This window comes from Xylocopa sonorina, chromosome 5 (assembly GCF_050948175.1).
Source record: "Xylocopa sonorina isolate GNS202 chromosome 5, iyXylSono1_principal, whole genome shotgun sequence".
Lineage (NCBI taxonomy): Eukaryota > Metazoa > Arthropoda > Insecta > Hymenoptera > Apidae > Xylocopa > Xylocopa sonorina.
Genome location: NC_135197.1, coordinates 5,447,784 through 5,473,981, shown reverse-complemented (window position 1 = coordinate 5,473,981; position 26,198 = coordinate 5,447,784). Strand labels below are relative to the sequence as shown.

The 26,198-nt window shown below is 44.8% G+C and overlaps 1 protein-coding gene across 7 annotated transcripts in view; it reads right to left on the bottom strand.

The window, feature by feature from the left end:
• Positions 1–26,198, bottom strand: part of Kair1d (Kainate-type ionotropic glutamate receptor subunit 1D) — a 204,569-nt gene that overhangs the window by 66,854 nt on the left and 111,517 nt on the right. The window lies entirely within an intron of this gene.

Sequence of the window (26,198 nt, the reverse complement as noted above, 5' to 3'; positions counted from 1 at the left end):
GCGATATAAAAGCGTAAATCGACGCAAAGGAAGGTACGTCGCGAGCACAGCTCGAACCCTTCGGTTACTTCGATGACACCCTTTCACTCTGACTTCGGTGGAAGTACAGCAAACACCGTTACAAGGTTTCTGCGCTCGAGCGAGGCGAAAGAACCGGGTGACATCCTCGTTCCGTCAGCCATCAGAAAATGTCTCGTCAGCGGTATCGATCGGAAGTTAAAGAAGTTTGGACCACCGCCGCGTCCGTCGTCGGGAACCGTGCCGCTGATATTTCGAAAGTTACACAGCAGGGGCGCAGGCTGCCGCGTGTTTAGCCGGGGCTATAGCTTTTCTATGGGGAGAGGCTTTTACGTGGGAAACGGCCATTAGAGCCGATCGGTCTCGCTCCAGCCAACGGCCGAATCGAGCTCGAGAAGCAACTTCGCGGCTCGAGTTTTCACGAGGATCCGCCTTGGCGGTAACTCGCGTTTCGAAGCCGCTTTTCCGATAATCCGAACTTCCTAAAAGCGCTCCTGTATATTTTCCGCCGAGTAACTTTCGCCATACTCCGCCCTCCGACCCCTTTCTTTCTCTTTCCCTCCGCCCTAACCGCCCCCGTTTCCCTCCGTCCGGCAGCTTCGATCCCACCGTCGGTTCCCTCGAAGGTTGTGCTTTCCAGGTTTTATAGTACCCCTTGGTTGCTTGCGAGTTTATTCCTAGATTCCGCTCGCTGCATCTCGAGCGAGCGAACGAACCGCGGCTGGCTCGAGCGCGCGCACCGCGACTGATTCGACGGTAAATCGAAGTTGGCTCGTTTACTAAATCGTTCATTGCCAATACTCGAGGCAGCATCGATCTTCCCACAGTTTCCGGCTCGTTTGTCGCCGGGACGAAGTTCGTGAATCGTCCGGTGCTTCCTTTTGATCGTACGCCCGTTCTCGATGGAGTGCAAGGGTTCTTTTGTTCGTAACGGCGGAAAGTTGTCGGGGAAAGCGCTTTCGAGGGGAAAGTAACGGGTTGTCGATCGTGAAACGCTGTCACCTCGCCGTGGCAAACGTTTTTTGCCTGGTGTCTGGGAATTTTTTTGAATTTCGCCCCTTTCAAATCCATCGAAACGAACGGATCCTCGCGCGGGGTTGCGAAACGCTCGATCGCGTGAAAATAGTTGGACCGCGCGTTACCGATCGTTCGACGCTGGTACACTCGACTCGCTGGCCGATAATTAGGAAACAAATTGGCGCAATGATATCGTAGTGCGAGGCAGCTGTAATTTTGGAGAACGGCCAGAGTTCCGATTATTCCGCGGTACGATCGAAAAATTCCCACGGATGAATGTACAACAATGGCGGGCTAGCCGTAAATCCGATCGTTTAATGAACGCGATACCGGATCCCCGCAACGAGTATTAAATTCCCCGGTGTCTATCTCGTTCATTTACTTGAATTATCATTATTCCGAGTGCAATAACTGGCCGGTGAATAGGCACACGATCCCGGTTAAATTAGAGAGATTATTAAATTAGTCAGAAACGAAAGATCGCCGGTATTACCCCGTGTAAACTGCGTTTTACTAATAAACACCGACAAGAGTCGACAGTTCGGCCAATACGAAGCGATGAACGTCCAGAGATCATACGAGTGCTCTGAAATAGACCGCGCGCGAAACCCTCGTAAAGTTTCCGGTCATGTCTGCGTTGTTGCCTGTATTCACCTAGGTGAGAGAACAAGCACTTGAAACATAAGAGGGTTCAGGGGTCGGAGGTCGGATACGGAAGAGGGAATATTTGATAAAGTGGACGAAGAACCTGTACAATTTAACGCATTAACAAGAGAAAGCAATTCGTTTCATTAAAACCGTAATTCGCCTGTTCTTCTTTCATCATTTCTCATAGCGCATTAAATCTACCGCAATGCATTCGCCGACAACACTGACAGATGTGCTCCAGCTCGATTAACCCAACCGTATAGTAAAAAAAATTTCCACGCCACCGCAATGATCATTTTCGACGCTCGATCTCCTCTCGAAATCACGACCAACGTCCCATCGAGCATCCCCCATCCCACTGCGTCGAACCCTCCCTCGAGAACCGGAGGCGAGCACACCCCCGACGACGCCCAACAAGCTCGCGAAACCATTTCGAGGTCTAAGCGCGAGACTTACCCAGATTTCCACGACACAAGCACCAGGGATTAATATCGCGCGCGGCACGAAGATCGTAGAGCGAGGCGCGACGGCGATACGGGATGACAAACGCGAGCGTATGCGCGGCTCGGGAGCGTGTGTATGCAAATAGGATGGCGGGAGGGCTCGTGTAACCCGCGCGGCGGGAAAAAGAGCGAAACGACGGTAAGGGGGTGAATAAATCGACGGGCGCCGGGGCTTGTTCGAGGGCCCGCATACCATGCGTCTCCCATAATCGCGGAAAATACGCTGTAAATCTGACCGCGACAGCTATGCCCGGTATTTCTATGCTCTTCCACTACCCTGATGCATGTGCAAATCGTGAGTCGCCGCGGTCACGTTTACCCCCGCTACCGATACACATTGTATTTCCGCGGTGGTAAGTTGGTAGACCGATATCGACGCTACCGGGTTAATTCACCTTTCCCTGGGTCGAGCGTTACCGTGCCGATCCGATCGCACGATGACCCGCGAGTTATTCCACTTTGGGTTTGTTAACAGCGGGGACTGCGTCGTCTCGTCGCGATTCTCTTTTCGAGTCGTTTGTCATGTAGGCCAGTGAAACGTTTATTCTTGATTTCGAGGTTGGTGTTGACCGTTTAATTGAATCGCGTCGAGCTCTTATGGCAGGGAGGGACTGTACTTCTTTTTTCTTAGAGAAAGTCGTATTACCTTTCTTTCTCAAAAAAGTTTTTACGGAAACTTTTGAGACACCTTATACGTTGACAAGTTCGTAACTTGAAAGATGTTGGTTCCCTCTGTTTTTCTTAGTTTGCTACTTCAGGATATCGCTGATCCATTAATTTAATTTTATCGAACTGTTTCCCCGACGAGTGTATATTTCTCTTTTTCTACGAGGCATTGTGCCTCGGTACGTTTTTGCTGCCGGTGAATGTAGAGAAAAAGGACAGGCGGTAAGTTGGGTATATCCCTCTGTTACGCGAACTTCCATGGAGAAGCTTTATCTGCGAGTGTCTGACAAAGAATTCGCTGGCTCTTGTGTGAAAAAAACAGAACCTTGTTATTCTATTAACTGCTTTATCGGATTATATCCCCTCTGTTCCTTTCCGTAAAGAAGGAATAATAAAAAAAGTTCTCCAATGAGAAGTACAAAGCTCGAGCTTAATTTCCCGCTGAATTTAAGGCTCATCCTGTGTCTATATATCTTCCAAAAGTTTGTTGTACACGTACTTCATAGACGCGCAACAATCGACAATGAAAGAATTTGGAATTTAGCATTATCGCCTAGAATATCCAATTAAAAAGTTAATCAAAATAATCGGAACTACTGTTAATATTCGCGGCATTAATTTCGATTTGACAAGAAAATTAGTGAAAGATTTTCCACCCGCATAATCCAGGGAGTAATTTCAAACTTTTAACTGGTAGTGACAGTCAGACATTCCCATTTATTCCACTAGCATTTCAGCCGTTCTTTGCAGTCCCCGTTATGGCTCGTCGCTCGTGCCAAATTGTGCCCAATTTTTAAGAGCCGCGCCCTGACAAATTAAACGAATCAACCAAAAAAATCGTGGTATCTCATCAGAAGGAATAAGAGATTCTATCATCCCCAGAGGTGCATCGCGGGAACAATTCATTCGACGCGTCAGTCTCAGTGGCTGGTTGGGTTAATTGTTAGGTGCATAAATTCGAGCGGTCGTCGTCGGAAAGCAAATCTTTCGTTCCGAATATTTCACCGGCTAATCTGAATAATCCTTCCGGGCCGCAATCTCGGTAATCCCAGTAACACCCATTCTCATTCCGTTTCTATATTTCCCTTTCAGGCTATTCTTCCGAAAATACTCTGCCATCCTGAACGGTTCGCCAGCGTTACGTTTAATTCCCGACGATAAATTATAACCGCAAGACCGATTCAGCTTAACTTTCAGCATTTCGAGGGAAGGGTCAGCCGTGTCAGAGATTTTAGAGCATATTTTTCTTCTAACTATCGACAGCTGTTGCCAGGAAATATTTCATCCGCTCATAAAAAATTGACGAACTGTATTTCGTGGCAAAGAAAGTTGATATATCTTTAACTTACATCTATTCGAATTTATGCTACATAACTTCGTTCCATCCATAAATGAAAACGTTGCTCTAACGCGAGAAAGAGTAACGCAACGTATTAAAAACGAGCACAAGTTCGTCAAAACTTCCGGAACTACAAGAACACTGTATACAGAGTTTCGTAATTACCAGCCCAAAACTGTGAAATCACTCGAAACTGAAAAGCGACTTTCGCGAGGCCACTTAAATTACCGTTAACTTTGACCAAAAAATTCGACGCGAAGCGCTGGAAAATATTCAACCGAAACATGTCCAGTGGGTAGAGGAAAGCGTGCTGAAAAAAATGCAATTTGTTTCACGTCGATATCTGAATTAGTTCCGGAGATATGAAGCCGCGAAGTACACCGTCCAAACTGCGCGGAGCGGCGAAGGACAATTGGGAAACCCGGAAGCGTCGTGACCCACTTTTTTTCCAGCAAGTGCGTACGCACGTGAGTAGTAACGGTACTCGTAGTAAAAAACAGCTGTCTCAGACGTCCGTCACTGACCAGCGCACGCGACGGGGCTTGGGGTAGGTCATTGACTGGGCGCGAGTGAGAGGAGCCGATCGTGCAAGGAGGACAGCGACAGCGGCGCAGCCGAAATTCCCGTTTGCTTCAAACGACGATATCTCCGGAACGGGACGTGCTATCGACGCGAAACGAAAATCATTTTAAAGGGGAAGAATCCATCTTCCCTATGACATCAATTGTTACTATCTTGGATCGCGTATCTCTGCTTTTTTAAGAATTTAAAAAATGGTATTTCTAATACGATTTCTACTGGTTTAACGTGGAACAAAGTTAAACGAATTGTTGTAGATGCTCCAGATTGATGGTAAAACGAGAGAATTGTTTGATTTTAGAGTATACGAAACGAAAACAAAGTCCTGTGTACGAAATTCACGAAGGAAGATATATTTTTTCAATGTGGGAACTCCAAATCCTAATTCAATCGTTTTATCTTCGCTTGTGATTAACCATCACAACTTTAGCCTCTTCGAGGAAACATTGCACCCCTGTTTCCTCGTTGTAAATTAGCTTATTTAAGAATAACGAGCTTCTCAGACGATCCGTCGCGAGTTGGAGCACGCGTCGCGCACGAGAAATTAGCCAGTGGGCGCGAGTGTTTCGCGATACGATCAGCAAATAATTTGTAAAACAAGATAAAACCCGGAATCGCTCAGACATTACGTATTCCTCGCGTGGCTCGTGGGCGTGTAAGAGAGCAGCGGACCTCGCGCGGCGATGTAAATTGCGTGGAAACATTTTAGCAACGGAACCGCGGCGCGGGTGTACCTTTATCACGGTATCGGCGGAACTGGAATCCAGGGTCGTGGCTACGGATGAAGGGGAAACGTGAAATTTATCATCGTCGTTACGTTACCATTTCAGGCACGTTTTGTGACCGAGTACCTTATACTTCAGAACACGCTTTACTTACCCGGACACATACGTCTATACCTATATATCACACGTATCACGGGGCTCCCGCGAAAATGCATATGCTTTTATCTTTTACCGCGACGGGACGCGACTTTTCATAATGAAAATCCCGTCAATCTTCCGCCAGCCGGTTTACCAACCGCAATTTTTCCCCTCTCTTCTTCCCTCTGTTATTTCCCTTTATCTCTTTTTACTCTCGTCCGACAATTTCTGGGGCGAATTCGCGCAGCGGTATCGTCTGATGAAAGTGTCTCGAGTGGGGAAAAAAGAATGTATGTCACCCACTGGTAGAGATTGCTGTTTTCGTAGCGCGGCGATAAGAAGGCAAATTACGCGGGATGATACGTACAAGGGAGCGTTAAAAAGCTGAACGAAAGACGCGCGCAGACAGTAGCGATGCAACGGCCAGCGTAAGATGGCCGGAAAATTAACCCTGTTTAAATAGAACGCGATTTCTCTTTGCGTCGTTGCGATTACTTTTACACACCGTGTACTATGGAAAACAGGGGGGGTCCTGGGAGATTCACGATCGCGATTAAGTAACGTGTCCCGAATAATACGAGCAGAGCTTCAAGTTTCTTTAAAAAGAATAAACCAAGTCCATTTCCGTGAAGGTTCTCGTGCTGAATGGAAAGAAGAAAAGAAAGGGCGCGCGATACCTTTCGCGAAAATACAGACAAAAGCGTGATAAGAGAGAGCAAATTCTGCATTAATGACGATTCTTTGTTCCCATGCTAGCTACGGGAAACAATAGTCAGCAAGTTAATTGCAGCGTCGAAGGAAACACGTTTTTGACACCTTTGAACCCACGTCTCGCATTGAATGGGTGTTCTTTAATACATCCCCGGTTCGCTATCTTAACGCCTCTCTATTTCAATTACAGCGGGAAGAAAATCGTCGGCGGACGAGAACGAGATTGTTCAACGCAACAGTGGTGGAAGTTTTATAAAGACGAACGCCTGTGTTTGAGTTAACTCCGTTGACTTTAATCATGCTTTACGATAGAAACACGGGATGGAAGCGTGACGAGTGGCAAATCGTGATTTAGTCGATGCAAGATTCCAGGAATCATCACGGAGGATCAAGTTCATTAAAATGTATTAGATTCAACGTTCCATCCCTTCTTACTTATGAATTCCCACACACCGCGACGGCTTTGCTTAATGCCGCCGCCGCCGCGTGCGAAAGTGCGAAAACGTTCAGTTTCGAAAGTATGTCACCTCGTTAAAAGGATTGAAAAAGACTTCTCATTTCGCGGCAGGCTTTCATATACATTTTCCCCTTTGTCCCGTTTTTCTTGGCGGGACGCGCACCCTCCTGCGAATCACGTCTCTGTTTAAATCTCGAAACTGCAGTCTCGATTCACGGTTGAAGAGGCGCGCAGTTCTCCGCGGATTAACCGACGTTTGAATCTCAAAGTTCATTAGGAACGAGAACTCTCGAGCAGATCGAGTAGGTTCGCTTTCGTACCATTTTTATAATCCTCGTCTGTTCGTTGCTTATTCACTTCTCCGACAAAAGGAAACACGCTTTCACCCTCGTTCCTTGCGCCAAGTAATTCTAGGCTGAACACTCAACGATCTATCGTACTATGCATTTATTTCTTCAAGCATGCTAACTAAAATCTTGAAGAAAAAGCGAAAACGTCGATTAACAATGCGTACAGTTTCGACTGATCTCTAAAGATAGGAAATTGTTACAACGCGTGTCAGCCAAACTTGGTCGATATCATATAGTGAACGATGTTAGGGGTGAGTTGAAGAAAGTTGGACGATTTCTTGGGGTCTCGTTGACCACGAGTTTTTTTCAGAACGAACCGTTAACTCTCTGGCCAGCGTTATGCTCTTATGCTCATGCATAAAATGTGTGTAACAGCGCAAGGCGCATCATCGTGTCCCGCTGCTAACGAACCCCTCGGAACGTGCTCGTGATGAGGGTTGTAAAAAGAAAACGCTCGCTTGCTCTCGACTCCTACGATTTACCTGGCCCTGAGCACGGTTCCGTTTCCTCTAACATTTTTCCAACACGAATAGTGACTATTATTACCGACTCCGTGCAAAATTTTATATATCTTATTTCAGTGGTATTAAAGCGATTATATGGAAACTACATATACTCGAGCGTAAAGGTATGTGTTAACGTACACCTTACTGTTAAGCGAGTTACATGTGTTCGATATCGAACTAGCTTTGATGAGGATTGAATCCAACAGCACTGTTTCGAGTAGAACATTCGACGATTAATAGATAATTATCTTATACAGGTATATAATGTAACTTCAAAATATATAAAATATATAAATAATTACATATACTACCGCGATAAGTTGCTAAGTGCATAAATTTTCAGTAAAAGTATCGAAATTGATCGATTATAAACTGTAACAGTATAATAACGTCATCGGTAATTCGTGGCTCCGTTCGAGTGGAAGGGGTGGAGATGGCAGACTGGGAAGGGGTATAAAAGGACCTGCAGGACCTTGTTCCGACTCTTTTGCCAACTGACCGTCGCGATGGAAGGGTCTATGGTGAACTGACTGTGACTAGCCATGGAGTTATTGGTGGAGGCGCTCCTGGTGGTTGGCGTTACTGATGGAGGTGCTTCTGGTGGAGGCGCTTCTGGTGGAGGTGCTTCTGGTGGAGGCGCTTCTGGTGGAGGCGCTTCTGGTGGTTGGCGTTACTGATGGAAGCGCTACTGGTGGAGACGCTTCTGGTGGAGGCGCTTCTGGTGGAGGCGCCTCTGGTGGAGGCGCTTCTGGTGGAGGCGCTTCTGGTGGAGACGTTTCTGGTGGAGGCGCTTCTGGTGGTTGACGTTACTGATGGGGGCGCTTCTGGTGGAGGCGCTTCTGATGGAGGCGCTTCTGGTGGAGGCGCTTCTGGTGGAGGCGCTTCTGGTGGAGGCGCTTCTGGTGGAGGCGCTTCTGGTGGTTGGCATTACTGATGGAGGTGCTACTGGTGGAGGCGCTTCTGGTGGATACGCTTCTGGTGGAGGCGCTTCTGGTGGTTGGCGTTACTGATGGAGGCACTTCTGGTGGAGGCGCTTCTGGTGGAGGCGCTTCTGGTGGTTGGCGTTACTGATGGAGGTGCTACTGGTGGAGGCGCTTCTGGTGGTTGGCGTTACTGATGGAGGTGCTACTGGTGGAGGCGCTTCTGGTGATCGGTGTTACTGGTGAAGGCGTTACTGGTGGAGGCGCTTCTGGCGAAGAAGCTTATACCACAACTTTCGTCTACCAGTTGGTGAGTGAACAATTTTAAGCTTTAACTAGTTGGTGTTGGGTAATTATAAGAGACGAATGACGTCAGGGCTAGCACTACTCGATGATGCTAGTTCATCATATTTTCACCGCGTCATCAATTAGAACACTTAAAATTTTGCTATCATTAACTTCAAGTATATAATTATTAATGAACGAAGTACTATCAAATTGCTTTTTAAATGATTAACTTTAATTACGTACTGTTTCGTTCTTAATAGTTATCTTAAAGTAGTTTATTTAATTTTATAAAATTAATTCGGTGTTGAAATATATTGAAACTGAAACTCTGATGGGTCCCTGCGTAGTCACCTCCACGGGGTGGGCCTGGGCCCTTGGTAACGTTTTCGAGAGACCGGTCTCTCGAAAACGGTATCAAGCTAAGGACTACGCACGTAGACATAAGAATAGTTGTAAACTCGATACCAAAAGTACCAGAATCAATTAAAAGATTACGGTTTATAACTTCTATCTTGCATAATGATTTCATTGATTTACTTTTATTATTTCATTTATTCATTTCATTATCCAATTATTATTTCATTAATTTTGCAGTAGATTCGAATAATTTAATCACAGATACTTTTAGTATCGAGTCTTTTGCAGTACAATTTAAATCTCTCAAGTCCTTTTCAGGACTTTGAAACTTTAAGTTGGATTGCAAATAGCTTAAGTTAATTATAATGAACATATCTGTACAATCACATAATGTAATTTTATGATTGTGTAACCTGAATCCCTTCTGTCCTGACTTCCCTAATTTCTCTCAATCGAGTATAAGTATGGTCGGCGTTAATCAGTTCATTGGATATTATTCTTATTATTTCTCTATAAACACGATTTTTGCCCATTCTGTATTGGCAAGTACTCGATTGAAATCATATTTGGGGTTGATCAGTGATTTTATATTCATCGATTCTGTCATCGTAAAGTAGTTTCACTATTCTCTTTGTATTTGGAAATGATAAAATGGCCTTTCCGGTGAATACAGTGTTAGGGCTTCACCTTTTCCAAGATTCTTTTTAACTGTTTCACATGAACAGATTGTCTCGAAGTATAATCAAGGAAAGTTGTTAAGAGAATCTTAAAAATTATGTTATTCTCGTCATTTGATGATTGCAAATCGATTTCCTTCTTTCTTCACTTCAATTTCTATGTTCGACGCTGGATCAAAGCTGGATCACCGTTGGATCGCCGTGGGATGCGTGCGTCTTTAGTTATTAAGCACTTAGATTTAAGTAATTTAATTGTAACTCAATTGTAACAAAATTGTAAAGAAATCAATTCTCTTATCCGAAGTGAGAAATAGCCATTTCTATAATCGCGTGTAGTCAGTACCGATAAACATGCGTTACATACTCCCTTGAGCATTCTAAGTTTCTACTGCGTGAAATCGCTTCACGTATTTTTCTTTCCTTTTCTTTTTTATTCGTTCGAGATTTAGACTTCCATTTCCACGCAGCGAAATAGTCGATACTCAATCAAACTGATGTGGTTTTCGGAGCCCATTGAGATTTCGCAGCCCTTGTCGATTGGTACGCCCGTTGGGTACTCGACTTGGGTATAGGCTTAGTACATTGGACGCGCTCACACGGGTTCGTTCCGAGTAGCTCCTACCCCGTGTCGCTGGGGTCTTCGGGCCTGCTGTAAGACGACTTGGGGCGGTCTGCGAAGTTCGTTCTTGTTGTTGGGCAATGCGTCCTACTGCTAAGTCTCGCTGAGATCTTGATGGTAGCCGCATTCACCATTGGGGAGAGCGTGGTATCAATTGTTTCGACGTAAGACGTGGCATAAACTTAATTTGCTCGCGATTCGCGTCAGGTATGGTTCACCTAGTGACTAGTAGTGGACCATCGGATTAGAATGCTCTCGCGAGAATCTGACGCAGGTTTATTGGTACTTGTTCGTTTTGGTCGCGTCGCGATTTTCTTCTTTCTTCAAATTAGTTTCCTTTTTTAACTTTAATTTAACTTAACTTTATTTCCATTTTTAATAAAAGTCATCGTCTTAAATATCGTACCGAAGAACACTTTAATTTTTCTAAAGTGTCAGTAAATTCACTTTACAAATTTCATTTTGGATAAGAAAATGGCATTTCTCGCCATCCCTTTCGTAAAAAATCCATACTGCAATCTCCAAAATCTAATATAGATTTTAGAGAATGTATTGTGGATTTCGGTTTGAAATTGACAAGTAGAGTCAGTCCTCGGTACCTTCTGTACCGAGAACACACAGATGTAATGGAGGGTGGATGGGATTAGGGACATAGGGATGGGTCCCTGCGTAGTCACCTCCACGGGGTGGACCTGGGCCCTTGGTAGCGTTTTCGAGAGACCGGTCTCTCGAAAACGGTACCAAGCTAAGGACTACGCACGTAGACATAAGTATGATTGTAAACTCGATACTAAAAGTACCAGAATCAGTTAAAAGATTACGATTTCTAACTTCTGTCTTGTGTAAAGAGTTCATAGATTTACTTTCATTATTTCAGTGATTTATTTTATTATCCAACTATTATTTCATTAATTTTGCAGTAGATTAGAATAATTTAATCACTGGTACTTTTAGTATCGAGTCTTTTGCAGTACAACTTAAATCTTTCAAGTCCTTTTCAGGACTTTGAAACTTTAAGTTGGATTGCAAATAGTATATGTTAGTTTTAACGAACATATTTGTACATTCACATAATATAATATTATAACTGTGTAACCTGAATCCCTTCTATCCTGACTTCCCTAACTTATCTCAATCGAGCATAATTATGGTTGACGTTAATCACTTCATTGGGTATTATTCTTATTCTTTTCTCATAAATACCATTGATCGGAACATTTAAAACAATCCTGCATAATCTGTATTAATTTCTATCTCTCTGTGGTGTTTGTTCTTGACGGAGGATAGTTTGATGATTCGAAATCGAGTTAGTCATTACTTTATTCTAATTTCTGCGTTTCTAAGTTTCTACATGTGCAAGAACTCGCTTGCAATCATCGGGGCGTTGATTAATGATTTTGTATTGTATAATCGTAAAGCAGTATCATTATTCCCTTTACATTTGGAAATGAGAATATGGTATTTGCTGTGAATACAGCATTAGCATTCCACCTTTTCCAAGATTCTTTCCAATGAAATTCTTTCCAAAAATTCTTTCTATGATGATTGAAAATCCATTTCATTCTTTTTTCATTTCAATATCTACGTTGGACACTGGATCACCGCTGGATCGCCGTGGGATGCGTGCGTCCTTAGTTATAAGCACTTAGATTTAAGTAATTTAATTTTAACTGAATTGTATTAAAATTGTAAAGAAATCTATTTTCTTATCCGAAGTGAGAAATAGCCATTTCTACAGTCGCGTGTAGTCAGTACCGATAAACATGCGTTACACTCTCCCTTGAGTATTCTAAGTTTCTGTTACGTAAAATCGCTTCACGTATTTTTCTTTTCCTTTCTTTTTTAGTCGTTCGAGATTTAGTTTTTCATTTCCACGCAGCGAAATAGTCGATACTCAATCAAACTGATGTGGTTTTCGGAGCCCATTGAGATTTCGCAGCCCTTGTCGATTGGTACGCCCGTTGGGTACTCGACTTGGGTATAGGCTTAGTACATTGGACGCGCTCACGCAGGTTCGTTCCGAGTAGCTCCTACCCCGTGTCGCTGGGGTCTTCGGACCTGCTGTAAGACGACTTGGGGCGGTCTGCGAAGTTCGTTCTTGTCGTTGGGCAATGCGTCCTACTGCTAAGTCTCGCTGAATTCTTGATGGTAGCCGCATTCACCATTGGGGAGAGCGTGGTATCAGCTGTTTCGTTGTAAGACGTGGCATAACTTGTTCGCGTTTCGCGTCGGGTATGGTTCGTTTAGTAGCTAGTGCCGAACCATCGGGTTAGAATGCTCTCGCGAGAATCTAGCGCAGGTTTATCGGCACTTGTTCGTTTTGATCGCGTCGCGAATTTTATCTCAATTCTTAGTTGAAATTAGTTTCTTTTCTTAACTCCAATTTCACTTTATTTAGTTTTTATTTTTACTAAGTGTCATCGCCTTAAATATCGTACCGTACAACACTTTAATTTTTCTAAAGTGTGAGTAGAGTCATCTTAGAAATTTCACTTTGTGTAAGAGAATGGCATTTCCTATCGTCCCTTCCGTTAAGTCCATACTGCAATCTTTAAAATCTATGTTAGATTTTAGAGAATGTATTATGGATTCCGCGTTTAAATGGACAAGTAGAGTCAGTCCTCGGTACCTTCTGTACCGAGAACACACAAATGTAATGGAGGGTGGATGGGATTAGGGAAATTAGGGATGGGTCCCTGCGTAGTCACCTCCACGGGGTGGACCTGGGCCCCTGGTACCATTTTCCAGAGACCGGTCTCTCGAAAATGGTACCAAGCTAAGGACTACGCACGTAGACATAAGTATAGTTGTAAACTCGATACTAAAAGTACCTGAATCAGTTAAAAGATTACAATTTATAACTTCTGTCTTCTATAAAGATTTCATAAATTTACTTTCATTATTTCATTTGTTTATTTCATTATCCAACTATTATTTCATTAATTTTGCAATAGATTGGAATAATTTAATAATTAGTACCTTTAGTATCCAGTCTTTTGCAGTACAATTTAAATCTCTCAAGTCCTTTTCAGGACTTTGAAAGTTTGAGTTGGATTGCAAATAGTTTAAGTTAATTTTAGTGAACATATCTGTACATTTATATAATATAATTTTATAACTGTGTAACCTGAATCCCTTCTATCCTGACTTCCCTAATTTATCTCAATCGAGCATAATTATGGTTGACATTAATCACTTCATTGGGTATTATTCTTATTCTTTTCTCATAAATACCATTGATCGGAACTAGGGACATTTAAAACAATCCTGCATAATCTGTATTAATTTCTATCTCTCTGTGGTGTTTGTTCTTTACGGAGGATAGTTTGATGATTCGAAATCGAGTTAGTCTTTACTTCATTCTAATTTCTGCGTTTCTAAGTTTCTATATTGACAAGAACTCCCTTCAATCATCGGGGCGTTGATTAATGATTTTGTATTCTATAATCGTAAAGCAGTATCATTATTCCCTTTACATTTGGAAATGAGAATATGGTATTTGCTGTGAATACAGCATTAGCATTCCACCTTTTCCAAGATTCTTTCCAATGAAATTCTTTCCAAAAATTCTTTCTATGATGATTGAAAATCCATTTCATTCTTTTCTCATTTCAATATCTACGTTCGACACTGGATCACCGCTGGATCGCCGTGGGATGCGTGCGTCCTTAGTTATAAGCACTTAGATTTAAGTAATTTAATTTTAACTGAATTGTATTAAAATTGTAAAGAAATCTATTTTCTTATCCGAAGTGAGAAATAGCCATTTCTAAAATCGCGTGTAGTCAGTACCGATAAACATGCGTTACATTCTCCCTTGAGTATTCTAGATTTCTACTGCGTGAAATCGCTTCACGTAGCTTTCCTTTTCTTTTCTTTTCTTTTTTATTCGTTCGAGATTTAGTTTTTCAATTCCACGCAGCGAAATAGTCGATACTCAATCAAACTGATGTGGTTTTCGGAGCCCACTGAGATTTCGCAGCCCTTGTCGATTGGTACGCCCGTTGGGTACTCGACTTGGGTATAGGCTTAGCACAGTGGACGCGCTCATCGCGGGTTCGGACCGAGTAGCTCCTACCCCGTGTCGCTGGGGTCTTCGGACCTGCTGTAAGACGACTTGGGGCGGTCTGCGAAGTTCGTTCTTGTCGTTGGGCAATGCGTCCTAATGCTAAGCCTCGCTGAGATCTTGATGGTACCCGCATTCACCATTGGGGAGAGCGTGGTATCGACTGTTTCGACGTAAGACGTGGCATAACTTGTTCGCGATTCGCGTCGGGTATGGTTCGCCTAGTGATTAATGCTGAACCATCGGATTAGAATGCTCTCGCGAGAATCTGACGCAGGTTTATTGGTACTTGTTCGTTTTGGTCGCGTCGCGAGTTTCATTTCCATTCTTGCTTTCAATTTATTTCTTTTCTTAACTTTAATTTAACTTAATTTTGTTTCCATTGTTACTAAGAGTCACCGTTTTAAATATCGTACCGAGAAACACTTTAATTTTTCTAAAGTGTTTGTAGAGTCATTTTAGAAAGTTCGCTTTGGGTAAGATAATGGCATTTCTCGTTATCTTCTTCGCAAAGTCCATACTGCAATTTCTGAAATCTATGTTAGATTTTGGAAAATGTATTATGGATTTCGGTTTGAAATTCACAAGTAGAATCAGTCCTCGGTACCTTCTGTACCGAGAACACACAGATGTAATGGAGGGTGGATGGGACTAGGGTTTTAGGGATGGGTCCCTGCGTAGTCACCTCCCCGTTGGTGGACCTGGGTACTTGGTAACGTTTTCGAGAGACCGGTCTCTCGAAAACGATATCATGCTAAGGACTACGTACGCAGATTTGAGTACGGTTGTAAACTTAACACTAGAACTACCAAGCCAGTCGAAATGTCTATAATTCATAACTTCTTATAACTTGTACAGATTTTTAGGAATTCTTTCCTTTAGAAAGAAATTAGAACACTTTAATCATTGGTAGTCCTGGTGTTAAGTCATCTGTAATTCAGTAAAATTTTTCCAAGACCTTTTCGGGGCTTTGAAACTGTATACTGAATTGCAAATAGTGTAACAAGTCATAGTTTAAGTTAAGATAAATTTCGCTCTCGTCGATAACGCATCTCCATGATAACAATTCGAAGCAAAGCTCACGGAAATTCTCCGTGTAACTCCATCACAGAACCGTTACGACATTAAAACAATAAACGCAAGATCCGCTCGTGTATCGCGAACAAACAATGCAAGAAACGAAATTACACGCAGCTAATGGAGCACAAAAGGCTGCTTACAGAGCGGGATTGCGAACGACAAGCTAATGAACCGCGCTCCTTTCAACAACTAATCTGACGGAATCCCTCGCTGACTTCACGTTAATGCACATGCACTTCCCGCGATAGCGTGTACTTAGACGCGTTGCTGTCTTCCCTGTAACTGTGCGTCACATTAGTCGAGAGGCACGCACGTTTCCATTCCCGATATCCAGTTTTCATTCAGCACGTATCCAACATAGCCCCGGTCTAGTCTCGAATTCGTCTCGACTGTCATGTCCCAGTTCCATCCGGAACAATTCTGGCCACCGTGCACACGGAAGCGACGCATTTTGCCTGACTAAGCGTTCACAGGATTAGTTGTTTAGTTGGCTAATTTGACCCGATGAACGCGCACCGTCGTCGTTAGACTCCCTGAATTCCGGTGTACCAGAGTTTTCGCTGAGTTCCTGGGATCTAATCACGATCCCAGCGCTAGCGGAAATAATTATTCCGAGCTTCGAGAATTCATTGTTATAAAAGAGACATATTTCGATGACTCTTCTCGTTTCCATCGATGGATATAGAGGTACTCGTTGATACTTTCCTCTTTTCTTCCTTTCTCGTTAACACTTTCAATTGACTAAATCATCGAAATCGTGAAACAGTGAGACGTCAAAGGTAACGAAAAGTGGAGGTGGCAAAGAAATTTCTAAAACGATTACCACGATGCGATGAAGTTCGTGCGCCACGGTGAGAAAGGCTCGCGTTACTTTCAGTCGCGAGGATTAACCATTCATCGTGGGTGTTTAAGTAGCACGTAAAATGCGTATCACGGGTGGGAAACAGCGAAGCGAAGGAGGAAGTTTTACGAGCTCTCGATGCACGTTTCCACCGACTTCTATTACGACTCCCGTCCCGCGGTCTTTGAATTTCAACGAGAAACGTATGTAGCCGCGTTCGTTTCTTTCGCTGTACACGTATGCAACTCGCGACGCGGCGTCATGAAATGGGAATTTTGATGCGGCGATGCGCCTCGCCCCCGTCCCCCGCCGTGTAAGAGGATTAAGATTAACGCGCGCGCGATCCCTTTTTTAACGCGTGCATTACACACCGGCTATAAAGCAAAGTTATTTCGACAGGTGTGCATATTTTCCAGCCCCGGCTTTAACGAGGATCCTGCCCGTTTACGCTGCAGTTCCCGAGATTCCGCGTGGATCAGCAACATGTTACCGAGGAGAATTTAACGCGTCATATATATCTGAAGGATTTTACAATTTTTTCCATAACACTCTTCCCATCTCGATGTTACTGCACTCTAAAAAATTAAAATACAACAAAAATCGAGTATTCTCTTTTTCTCGTTCTCCGTGCTGTATTTTAACGAGCACGAGAATAAGAAAGGAGCACGCACGAACGCGAGCAGAAAACGTGGGATGAGAATAAACCGGCCGACTGAAAGCTGATCGACCAACGTTAACCGTAAACTGAGGGTGTAACTAACGTAAATGAATTTCGATCGTGACGTCGGCTGAAAGTTTTCTTTCTACTGCCACTTAATTGCGAAATTAATGCCAGTTAATATGTTTCGGCTGAGTCAAAGCGAACTTCGTTACCTGTTGTGCGCTCGGATCGAACTTCCCCGAACAAACAAAGTTGCCAGCGCAGACTGGAGTCGTTGAACGAGGTACGTTCGGGAGAGTTCAAGGCCCGTTATCGTCTCATCTCGTGCAGGCACACGTGCTAGAATTTCTCGATATTTCAGGAAATAACAAGTTACTGTCGCCAGGGCTTATCGATCAGAGCCTCTCGTTCGATATATATATACGTTTCGTTACAAATATCCATTCCTCTTTCGCCAATCCTTCCTCCTTTTGTCGTAAAATTGAAAAATTACACGCGAAATAAAAATACTTTCGCGTGACACATCCGTAATCTGAGGAGTAACAGAAACACTCTCAACAGTGCCCCTTTATGACGTGTACCGTATAGTTCTGTATCGCGAGAGGCGAAGAAAAAGGAATGAGATAGAAATCACCGTTAATTTCTTCCGTGCTTGCTCGCGGAAAAACGAGGCCGCTCGATGGCGGCGCAAAAAGAGCGTGAATTTATATCGCGTTACGTGGATAATTTATTTTTCAAGAAAAAGGAGCTTCCGTTCGCAGAGCGCGGCCGGTTCACGGCTCGCGGAGTTTATCGCGTTAATTCAAATTTATCGGTGAAAGTGCGCGCGGCTGAGCGCACTCGGCCAGCTCGGACGGTTCAGAAGTTATTCGGCGTAAATCAAATCCTTTACGGCCGTCAGACGCAAAAGTCGTATTCTGAAACAATGCCCCACCGAGTGATGTCCTTTTATTCGGATTCCCTAATGCCACCGCCAGAAAAATGCACTCTGCCTCTCTCTTTCCCACGGCTGGTTGCGTTTCTCCACACGTCCATCCCCCGTTCGCAGTCTCCTTCGTCTCTCTCCATTCTCTCCTCGCTGTCTCTTCTCTTCTCTCTACGAATTTCGTCGCACGACTCGATTCCACGCGATCGTACTCGATCTTCCGCGGCGGTGGCTCGCACGGACTTTTTGAAACGCGTTCGAATCGGTCGAGAGAAGAACGCCCGCCTCTAATTCCATTCCTAACACAATCCCGATTCTTCCAGCCAGCGCGATCGTAAATAATGCATTTGCTCTGCTACCTGGCTTTAAAGCCTGCACGGCGCTGCATCAGAGACGCGACCGTGGGAAACGCAGCTGCGCGAGAGACGCGAAAAGGAACGCTGAAAAGCGAATTCGTCGCCAATAAGCGATCGACGATCGTCAAGCCAGAAGCTATCTTCGACTCTGATGTCTCGATTATAATTTTGTCCCTTTAGTCAAGATCAATTTCGTAAAGATCGTACTATGGAACCTCAGTCGCGCTTATCGTACAGCTGTTCACCTGTCAGGAAGTAAGATTGTTTCATAGTATCGCACGATCTCTCTCTCTGCCTTCGTTATGTACATTACTTACACGTATCGTGGTTTATATTTCCCGAAGGCCCAAGTTCGCGTGCTTTAAAATTGATCAAATTTACCTAAGCGCATTTGTAAAGAGTTCTTAGAAGAATATTGCGTTGCATCGCGTCAAATCCTTTGAGTAGTTGCGGATTAGTTTCTGTATAACGGAGCTGGTAGAAGATTGCATGATTCGTTTGATTTTAGTGGAAGAAAATCGAAAAATTATATGAAAAGAAGAACATAGGTATTTTAAGTGAAATAAAAGTGGTTTCGCGTTTGCGTCTGACCATATACGTTCTCCTTCTACTGATCCGTACGATTCTTTGCTTTCTGCTCCTGCGGTTCATTCTTTTTTCGTACATTTATAAAAATATCGTGGAAAATAGTGAGAGTTAAGTAATTTACGCCTTGAGAACGAACATCCGAGCGGGAAAACTTTCCTCGGTGTTAATCCCACCTGCAAGAGGACATACCTTTAATTAACCGTTTCGTACGCGACTCATTCTTCCTCCAAACACGATTTCCCATCCGTAGCCAACAGGCTTCGCGTCTTATTTCCAACTAATCCCATTTGCGAGCATACGTTTATTTCTAGAGGCTAGCCAGTGCGAGAATAGATGACGCACTTTCCGCAAACAGTTGCTGCGCCCGAAAATATCCGTCGTTTATTACACCCGAAACATCGGTGTTCGCTTTGCTTACGAACGATTTATGGAGCTTCCTTTAAGTAACAAGTTGCCTAATCGATAACAAACTTTCCAAGCCTCCTTCTCTGTCTGTTCGATAATAATTTAAAACAGTCGAACGTGTCTATCTTAACGCGTCGAAGTTTCCTCCTGTTAATGTTTCACGTTCGAACAAATTTTTTCAGCCATAACAGCAGAGGGGTAAGTACAGAGACACGGAACAAAATTTGAAAGCACATTATTTGAAATAATTTCGAGAGCGATTTAATGCTTTAAAGCCGACAGAATATTCGACCCGGCTACGGTAATTACGGGCGATGGTTAAAGAGTATTTCAAACAAAATTCCGCGCACAAATTGTTCCCAATTTGTTAACCATTAAGAGTGCAGGAAAATTCGTTCGCGTTAAAAAAAGAAAAAAATGATTCCCTCAGGAATGAATGAATTAGTAATATCCGTCGATCACGGTCCGATTCCGATAAAACTTCGGTAATCGCGACATAATTCTCCTGCTAATCCGAGCATCTGACAAATAGGCAGCACCTGTACATGGTTTATCTTTGCTTTAAACGCAAACCAAGTGGCCATAAAAGTAATTTACGACCGAGGCGTATCTCTCCAACGAAAGAAACTGTTGCTCGTCTTGGTATTTACCACTGGATCGCGACGAATCCCGCCTATACCGATCCGGGGAATAACCAGAAGGAATAACACCAACAAAATTGTCTCCAACTGTATCCAACCGCTGGAAACCATTCCAGTGGCACGACAAACGTACAACAATTACCGCCAGCCGTGGAGCGAACGAACGAACGAACGAACGAACGAACGAACGAGTGGAAGACTGAAAGGAGCGTCGAAATGGGTAGCGTTCGAATAAGCCACGGCAAATGACCAGCTCGCAAACATTCCCGTGGGATTGCCGGGCCAATCGGGTTTCAATCGAGCTCCGAGGGCTGCACGGCTCGTGTTCAACCGCGCGTTCCTCCAATGGCGTTGATTAGTAACTACTTTCGGAAATAAACGAGAGCAGCGGGTGCGTCCGTGTGCAGCGGTCGGGTACTCGTCGAAGAAAGCAACGAAGAAACGAACGGCGACGAGAGGAACGGAGAGAAAAGGAAGTGGAAGACAGGGGGGTGTACTTCGCCGCCGTTGGCGATAGCGACCACCTTTTCAACCGTGTACAAGTAACAGAATCGAGTCGGAAAGTGGTTATCCGGAGAGTGGGGAGAGAGAGAGATCTTGCGCGCACCCTCTGCATGCTCGAGGCGCTGCGGATATGTACGAGGGTGAACCGTAACGAGCAAAGGCCCGACTACGAAACGGTACAAATTGAATTTCGACGGCAGCGTAGCGGCTGATTCGAGGGATCGCGCAACCCTTGGCCCAGTAGCTATCCGAGAAGGGAGTCGGGAGGGGTGGATCCATTATCGGTCAGCAGGAAGGATCGTTAAATCATTGGCACGGCAACCGCAATTCCGGTTCTCGCGGTTCATTAGGCCGGCGTGGATGCGCGTGTATCGTTCGATGTAAGCAGAGGCGGTTCGTCGCGCGGCAATCAGATTACCGTAACGTCGGCTAAGAAGATTTTCTGCTTCCGCGCCGTTAACTTAATCGCCTTTAGGTTTTCGTCTTCTTCTACGCGGAGGAATCGTTCCTATTTATTTGCGAGTGTAAACGAGTTTCTCCGGCTCGCGTGTATCGCGGTACCGGAAGCGGCGAGTCGCCACCACGGTTCGTTCTCCACTCTTGTCCATGGTTGGTTCGTTAGATGTCCGCGAGGTATCGTGCAGGTGCGCGTGTATCTTTAACCGTGTCCTCTTGACGCGAGAATTAAAAACGAGAATCGGAAATTTACACGCAATCAACGGTACGTCACGGACAGTTTGTCGCCGCAGTGTTCGTGATAACGACGAGACGCGAGTGGCTAGCCGTGCCTCTCTAATCTACCGAACTATTTCCAATTCCAGATTGCGACAAACCAGGTGGACGCGTCCACGTTTTCTCGTAATCTCGAGCGTGGCTAAGGGGCCGTGCAGAATTTCGTCCTGGATGGGTCGAACACGTTCGTACCACTGCACGTCGACGTGGAATTCCCGCGGAGATGAAATTTCGTAGCACAGAATTTAAAACGGTTCGTTAGTGTACCGTCCGGCTTCCGGCGGATCTGCATGTGAACCGAGATCCGCGAGGCAGGTTGCTCGCGCGTCTGTAAACACGGCTCGAGGAGCCGTGTAATGCTCGGACGATGGACACAGTCGGGCATGACAAAGGAATTTTCTTGATCGAAAGTCTTTTGTGAGAGGCCCTCCTCTTGCATCGCTGGTGCTCGCATCGATCGACTGAACCGCAAAACTGATTGCGAACAACCGAGGAACGCCACTCGACTGGTATTACCAGCGGAAGCGGAACTCTAATAAGCCGTATGTCCGAAACGCAAATAACTTTGTCCACGGCAAACAGTCTCGGACAAGATTTTAAGGCTCGGCTGCATCCGCGGCGAGCTTGCTATTTTAATAGCGGCTGCCGTCGTTTGTAATTAGAAACGATGGTTCAGCTTGACGCTGAACGTTATCTGACCAGTGATGGAACGTGTCGCGCATCGAAATAGAAATGCTGGAAGAGTTCTGCTGCGATAGTGTTGATTAAACGAGAGAATCTTGAATGACGAAGTTGCAGCTGGATTAAAATATGAGTCTGATGTCATTTCTCTCTCGTATCTTTTAACGAAGGAACCTTAAAGAACTTCGGACGTATGTCGCGGTATGAATATCGAAAAAATCGTTTCGATACCAATTGGTTAGAAAAAATGATAGTCTAATACAGGGAGGTAATACTTGGGCGAGTACAAGGGGATGAAATTGTAAGATGTTCGTCTGTTCCATTGTTTCAGGTTAATAAAGGATTTATTGTGGTTTCTGATTTGCTTTTCCGCAACGTTTCCTCGCGAAGAAATAGCAAGCAAGTTCGTTAGCCGGTTCCTTTGTGAGTCTCATCCGGTACGGTGGAACAATAAGAAGGAAAATCGTTTGCAGCGGAGAAGTCCTCCGTTGAATCGACTGTCGTATGTAAATTGTTGCCTCTAGCGCGCCTAGCGCTCAGAAGAAATTACTCGTCCCCCGACAAGCTTTCTCTAAATATATCGCACCCTTCAACTAATCGCTTCTCTCAATTGCTAGCGAATTTATTCCATCTATCGGTGGACAAAAGAGCCTCTCCGCCGTTCCCGTTTCCCGTAAACCGTAGCGCCTCCCCAATGAAAGTTGCTCTTCGAGCACTTTAAGGAAGAAACTGATTGAAATTATCCCGGGAAGAGGCGAGTTCTCTTTCGAGTTAGAGAGAAGGTCTGAATCCAGCGTCTTCCCTCACGAGCCATCGCCGGTTATACCGAACGACTTCGATTCCGGAGTAGGTCGGGTAAAAACATTCCTGTCGCGGCCACCTTAACAGCATTCTTCGGGATTCCAGCGAGCTTTGAGCGTAATGACAGGGTGGCCACTAGCTCCCGTTGAATTTTGTATTTCCGTTGCTAACACGGGCGCCGCGGAAGAAAAGCGTCGACTGAGAAAACGCAGTCAAAGGAATCACCTTGCCTCGACGCTTGAAAGGACTCGTACCCGGGCCACTTCTTTCCTAGCCGTGGCAAACTTACGAGCCGTCTAGCAAAACGTGAAAAATCTGCCGAGAATCGGCTACAAATAAACTCTCTGATTCGTTTCGCCGTCTTTTTCCCCACGGTAAATCTACTCGCCGATCTGCCCTCGCTGTTCCTTTGCCCCGTAGCCAGGGGAGAACCGCGCTTCCACGGAGTTACGTGGACCCACGTTCGCCTGAGATACAATTTTCATAAATAGCCGGCGAACCAGTTTCACTGGAGTTAAGTCAATCTGCATCGTCGCGATGCAAGTTGGCCTTATGGCGTGGAAACTTCAACCCTCTCCCATGCAACTCCGCGTGAAAATTTTTATTCGTACCACTCCTCGATGTTTCTCCCTGTTCAACATCGTTCACGCGCTTTCTGGTTATTTTCATTTAACTTTTCAGTTAAACGAACAGCTGTTAGATTCGAGGATGCGCGCGCGTCGAGAACGTGGCAAATTAAATTTCTAGATTCGACCGTTCGCCGCGAGCAACTTCCCGAAGATTCACTTAGACTTCATCAATTATTACGCGCTCAGACCAGTACGAGTTCAGGTACACTGCTCGACCTCGCGTTCTCCTCGCTACCCAAGTTCCTTCGACCCGTCCCCTCTTTTTTTCCGTTCCTGGAAACTTTTCCTGGCGACAATCCCTGCGGAATATTCCAGTCGACGAATGAAAAAATAACAGGCTCCGTTGTCGCGCGAACTTGTTGAACGTTTAATTAAATCGAGTTATCAGTAAAAACAGCCGGTTAATCTAGCGTCCGCGAGGAGACCGCTTGTGAAAGCAGAGAAAATTGCTGAACGCGTACCCCCGCGCAACAGTGCCTGTGCGGAAAGCAGGAATTTTGGGAATGCAGACGCTTCGAAATAGCTGACTGACAATGCTGCTTGCATTTTCGATGGAAGTCGCTCAGGCTGGTGTGTACTTCGTAGCCGTCCCAGGTTTACAATCGAGAATATTCCGCCGTTCCGTGCCGCAAATCTTGAAAAATTTCCCAATGAAATCTGGCGTGTGGCATCGTTTTCACTCGGATGTAGGGCGAGTTATTTTTTGCGAACGCGACGAAATACCATTTACCGGGCGGGATGTTCTGCGCGAAGCATTTCGACAACCGGCATTCGAGGAATTCGCCGTGTCGTTGCCATGATATGGAGGCCGGTGATATCTAACGCATGGCTAGAGTTCAATTTCGTCACGCGGTGCGTGTAAAGTGTAATTGAAATTCTTACTCCGGCCGCAGTAATTCGTGCGCTCTTTGTGCCGTGACATCGGACCAGCCCTCTTTGATCGACGTTCTTCAAAGTTGGACCACGCAACCGGAAATCATCACTTATTGGCTCGCGCCACCCTCTCGATAACCGGTTACGGACGGATTACAGATTTTTCCCTACCTCTGAGACTCTTTGTAACTGGAGAGCTTGGGTACTCTGGATAACACTGTCCAATTTTTAATTATTAAAATTTCCTATTACTCTGACAAATTTGCTTTGAACTCTCTCGTTGCATTCGCGACTGACAACAGATCGATGTCAAAGAAGCAATTATTTATTTAACTTTCTTATATTCTGACGAGCTTGCTCGGACTTTTAGAAATGCTCGACGACGTTTTATAAATATGATTTCATCCAGAGAGGCAACAGTACCAGTTGGTATGAATATTGAGTCTGGCCAACTGAAGTCAACTGAATCATAACGTCACTCGCGATGATACACGGTCCGATAAATATTGCAAAGGGAAATAATCTTTCTTTTTTACTCGGTCGACGCATATTTCGCCGGAATGTCGTGTTAATTTTCAGTGACAGTAACGGTTAACATAAAACCCTCGTTATTCCACGCTCTTCCCGCGACGAGCGTTGTTTTCAACCGTGTTTCAAAATTTAAAACATCCTGTTTCGGTTTCACCGGCCGCGGTAAAGCAGTGTCAATGTTCAGTTTCGCCTGACGGCGACGCGTGTTTGAACGGGAGATTTATTTCAACAAACAATAGCATTTTCTGCTTTGATTCGGTCTGCAAAAAGCGAGCGACCAACGACTTAAACAGACAAAAAAAAAAGAGACGAAAAAAGATAGAACAGAAGAACAAAAGGAGGAAAATCGGATGAAACAGAAAAAAAAAAAAAATGAAAATCGTTACGTTCGTCGTATCGTTTGCATTAAAACGGCCGACGTATTCAGGCCGTCATATTAATTCCGTTTGCGTTCCACTTGCACGTTGAAACCGACCCTCTGGCGTTTCGAATTTAAAACAATGCTGCGAGGGTCGATTGAAATATCGGTGGTTATAAAGAGGTCAAACGTCGCGCGAAATATCGGCCGCGAATAGAGAGGAGTGAACAAATTCGGCTGGCGGGTCGTATCCGCGAATATTTATTTCGCACGGGTTAGCACCGGTTGGTGTTTCTATGGCATATTAACGGGAACAGCATAGAGGAAGGATCTTAAGCTCTGCAGCTTAACTTGGATAACGCCGCCGTAAGCCATCGTAAAGACTGAAGCGCGCGTCCTCCAAGTTAAGAGAATCCTCCCTTGTCCTGTACCGTCCGCTTCCCGAGCCTCGACGTTTTTCTGCCGCGATATTATTTCACGCTTGGGCGTAAAATAAGCCAGTCGCCACCTCGTAGAAAATACACGAAAGAAGAAATCTCATAAATATTTTAACGACCCTTTCGAAATTAACAACTACAGCCGTGGCGGTAAAGTTAAAACGGAGGACGAAGGCCGGGTAGTTGCGGGTATGGAAATATTAAAAGGACCTCGACTCGGTTTAATTCCCGGGGCAGAGATAGCGAACTGACGCGAACGAGCCTCAAATCGTGTACCTCTGGAACGTGAAAGTGATGCAGGCGTAATTGAACAAACCCCATCTAAAGTTTCACGGATCAGTTACGTCTCCTTCGTCGACGCGCCCTAACGAGAGGCTACGATACGTCAGCCCCCATCCGAGGATGAGGAAGAAGCTCGGAGGATCTCCAAATTCTAATTAGAGTTCGAACTTTCTGATACGATCACCGCTCTAACTACGGTGAAAACTTCTTTATCGGAGATAGCGACGGGGTCTGGTTTCCTTCGTGAACCGAGCGGTTTTCAAAGTCTTAACCCTGGCACGCGCCGCCT